Below are 4,723 nucleotides of genomic sequence, written 5' to 3'. Positions count from 1 at the left end.
GGATACAAGATTTAAAAATCAATTGTATTTTTATACACTGGCAAAAAATAAAACTAAGGAAACAATTCCATCTATAATAGTATCAAAAAATATTCAGGAATGAATCTAACAAAAAAGTGCAAGACTTGTACAGTGAAAACCACAAAAATATTGTTGAAACAAATTAAAGACCCAAATAAAAGGGAAGACATCCTGTGTTCATGGGTTAGAAGATTTATTAGGGTTAAGATGGCAATACTTCCCAAATTGATCTGCAGATTCAGTGCAATCCCTATCAAAATCCCAAATGCCTTTTTTGCACAAATTGCCAAGGTGATCCTAAAATTCAAATGGAAATGCAAGGGGCCCAGAAGATCCAAGCAATCTTGAAAAAGAACGAAATTGGAAGACTCACACTTCTCAGTTTCAAAACTTACCCAAAAAGCTACAATATTCAAGACTCTGTGTGGTTCTGCCATAAAGATAGACAGACAGATGAATAAAATGGAATTGAGAGTTCAGAAAAAAACTCATTTATTTATGGTCAATTGATTTTTGACAAGGGTGCCAAGATGATTCACTGCAGAAAAATCGTCCTTTCAACAAATGTTTCTGGGGAAACTGGATACCCACGTGTAAGAGTGAAGTTGGACACCTACCTCATACTATATACAAAAACTATCAACATGAATCAAAGACCTAAGTGTAACAGCTAAAACTATAAGACTCTTAGGAGAAAATATAGGGGTAAATCTTCATGAATTTATATTAGACATGGTTTTTAAGAGATGACACCAAAGGCATAAGCAACAAAAAAACAATAGGTAAGTTGGACTTTATCAAACTTCTGTGCTTCAAAGCACACCCCTTAAGAAAGTGAAAAAACAACCCACAGAATGTGAGAAAATACTTGCAAATCATACTTATGATGAGTCTAGTATCCAGAATCAGCTCAACAATAAAGAGACAACCTAATTTTTACTTGGCAACAAACTTAAATAGACACTTCTACAAAGATATACAAATTGCAAATAAGCACATGAAAAGATGCTCAACATCATTAGCTGTCAGGGAAATGAACAGCAAAACCACAATGAGATACTGCTTCACACACAGTATGGTGGCTCAAATAGAAAAGATGGACAATAACTCGTGTTGGTCAGGATGTGGAGAAATTGGAACCCTCATACAGTGTTACTGGGAATGTAAAATGGTACAGCGCTTTGAGAAAGTCTGGCATTTCCTCCAAATGTAAGCTGTGTGACCAACAATTCTACTCCTAGGTATATATTCAAAAGAATTGAAAACATATGTTCACACAAAAACTTGTATGCAAATGTTCATAGCAGCATTATTCATAATAGCCAAAATGTTAACACAATCCAAATGTCTATCCACTGATGAACAGATAAATAAAACGGGGTATATCCATATAATATAATATTATTCAGCCATAAAAAGGAATGAAGTACTAACACACGCTAAAATGTGAATGAACTTTGAAAACATTATGATAAGTGAATGAAGCCAGACACAAAAAGACCACATACTGTATGATTCCATGTATATGCACTACTCATAACAGGCAAATCCAGAGAGACAGAAAGTAGATTGTTGCTCGCCAGAGGTGGGGAAAGGGGGCTAAGGGGCTGATTACTAATAAGTATGGGGCTTCTTTTGGGGGTGATAAAGCTGTTTTGGAATTATACAGTGATGATAGTGGTACAATCCTGCGAATATAGCAAAATCCTCTGAATTGTATACTCTAAAAGGATGAATTTTATGGTATGTGAATTATACCTCATTAAAAAATATCTCAGAAAAAGTTTATCTCAATACCCACATTACCATCTTTGTGGATCTTTCTCTATGCTTATATGTAGTATGTAATATTTTAGCCAAAATGACATATCACTAACTATACTCTTTGAAACCTTCTTTTCAGTCACCTTGCCATTTCTGAAAGTTTCATTTCATCTAATACTCAATCCATATTAAAATGTCCCCCTTTGTTTAAAAAATTTTCTTTACAGCCGATTTGCCCAAATCAGTATCAAGCCCAAGACCATACATCACATCTTGTTGTGATGTCCCTTAAGTCTCTTTGAACATGGCACAGTCCCTTTTCCATGACACTGGCTGTTGAAGAGGCCACGTCAGTTGTCCTGCAGAATATCTTACCCTCTGGATTTGTCTGACTGCTTCCTTATAATATTGTTCAGCTTGTCCTTCCATCTCCTATTTTTCATATAAAATAAAAGTTATATCTAAACTATATATTCAAGTTAATTACATTTGTCTAGAACAGATCATAGGTTACATTGTATACTCCATATTGAGTCACATCAGAGGACACATAATATCTGGTTGAGTGTCTATTAGTAACAGTAAGATTGATCCCAGGATATGAGAGTGATGACAGCCTGACTCCTTCATTGCACGTTTTTTTTTTTTTCACCTTGCCACTGGAAAGCTTTCTGTGATATATTGCTTCTGCACTACACATCTCAGCTCCCAAATAACCATTCACCAAAGACTTTTTTTAACACCAATTGAAGCTCCTTGCCTGAATTCATATTTTCATTACAGTTTCCAAATTATTGCTTTCTTTATTGTATAATTCCTTCTACATTTATCTGCTGGCATCCTTCTGGTGGTGCTTTTCCTCATCGGCTAGGGTTAACTGGTACCCTGAAATACAGTTCCTACTAGAAAGGAAGGATAAATGCTTAATTCCTTCCATCTAATTATAAGTTTTCAGGGTTTCTTTTTTTCTTAAAGTAGGGTTCACCAATCCCATCTTCCTTCCTTCTACTTTCTGTGGATCTTCCTTTCAGCCTGCAAATGTATTCAAGGCCTCTCTCCAGGCCAGCACTGATCCTCATGGCACTTCCTACAGCAATTCCATCCACTTAGACCCTAACTTTTCCTAAAACTCAAACCAGCCCATTGAGACAAAGCACCCCACAGAACACCCACAGGACTACCAAAATCATTACTTGAGGCCTTAGGGTTTCCAGAAATTGTCCAGGCATGCATTTTAACAAGACTAACTAAACCAGATAGAAGCTGGTCTCCTTTTTCTTCTTCCATTCTCATGGTACCTGAGCCCTTGTCAGGGCAAGCCCTTGCCAGACTCAGCTCAACTCTAACCATGTTCTCTGAAAGTATTCCTCCTAATCCTCAGCCTTTGGAAATGATTACTAAGGTAAACAAACACATGGGCTAGGATTGTGGTATGGGGAGATAAGAACTGTATCATCAGCAGAGGCCAGATTTCTGAAGAAGAGAGATAATCCTGTAGAAAGATCCTGCACATCAGCATAGATTGTGGGTCCAAAGCCCTTTTTTTTCTATAAGGAAGACATTAAGTCTGAAGCAAGATGGGCTCAAATCTGGAGGAGCTGCGGCTGATTTGAGATACTTTGTCCTCAGCCTGTGCTGAGTGAAGGTGCAAACAAAGGGGAACAGGACCTCACTGGCAGCCTCAGCGAGAGCTGGGAGAATGAGCACCTCTGTAGCCCCTGGGGTATATGAACTGACTGATGTATAAACCAGAACACCAATGCATTCATATACAAAGAGGACAGTCCTTGCCAAATGGACCAGATGTTCATGTTGACTGGTCAGCGCATTCTCTCCTATTGGAAAATCTACATGGAAAGCCAAATTATAATCCAGAGGTTGTTTGTGAGCATGAAATCAGAACAAAGCAGGGGGAATTGGATGAGCTCTGTGGCATCCATAGGGATAGAGGGTGGATTGCATATTTGTGTCTAACGGTCAAAAAACAACTCTTTCTCTTGACAGGGCTGGAGACATAATGACAAATGTTTGTTCCTTGGCTCTGCTTTTCAGCACTCCCTACAGACCACCCCCCTTCTGCTCACATATTCTTTCTTCAGCTGTTAAGGCCATTGATTATGTTACAGCTTTCCTCCACAATCCGTCATGCCTTGATTAAATTTCCAGGCGCTGCTACATCCTGTTTCTTAGGATGACATTTGCAGACATTTATTCACATCCATTGTGTCTGGATTTCACTAGTTTAACAATCACAGAATAATATTTATTATCAGTTTGGGGGATACTTCACAATTATTCCCTATATATTGATACACTAGACAGCAGAAAAAAAAGGTAAAAGTCACTAGTGTGATAAAGGAGGAGACTTCCCATGTTTTGGTCTCCCATGTATCTCCACAAGCACCGTCAGAGAATTTGATTCATTTGACAAATACTTATTGTGTGTCTACCATATGCAAGGCACCACATCAGGCGCTAAGAATTTAAAAAATAGGATATGGTATCCCTGCCTTCAAGGAGCTGACAAGGTAGTAAAGGAAGCAGGCAAGGAAATCACCCATCATGGCACAACGTGATAGATACGGGGTGCCATGGAGGCATTTTGAAAGAGCACCTCCTGAAGCCTGGGATGGGGGTAGGGGTTATGAGAAGGCTCTCAGAAAGGGATGGTTTCCATCTTTATCCCAAAGGAAGAGTGAAGAGTGAGAAAAGGTCTTTCCAAACAGAAAGAAGAGCAGGCACAAAGACTTAGAGGCAAGAGACAACATGGCATATTTGAAGCTATTATGTACTTCAGAATGGCTAAAGCACTTATGAAGAGATTGGGATGAAATGGTAGGCAGAGGACAGAATTTCAAAGGTCTTGCATGTCATCTAAAGAAAATGGACTTTGACCATAAAACTACTGAGACTCACTGAAGGGCTTTAAAGTCTACTT

The sequence above is a fragment of the Halichoerus grypus genome, chromosome 12, assembly GCF_964656455.1.
Source record: "Halichoerus grypus chromosome 12, mHalGry1.hap1.1, whole genome shotgun sequence".
In the NCBI taxonomy this organism is placed as follows: Eukaryota; Metazoa; Chordata; class Mammalia; order Carnivora; family Phocidae; genus Halichoerus; species Halichoerus grypus.
Note: the sequence above shows the minus strand (reverse complement) of the source record.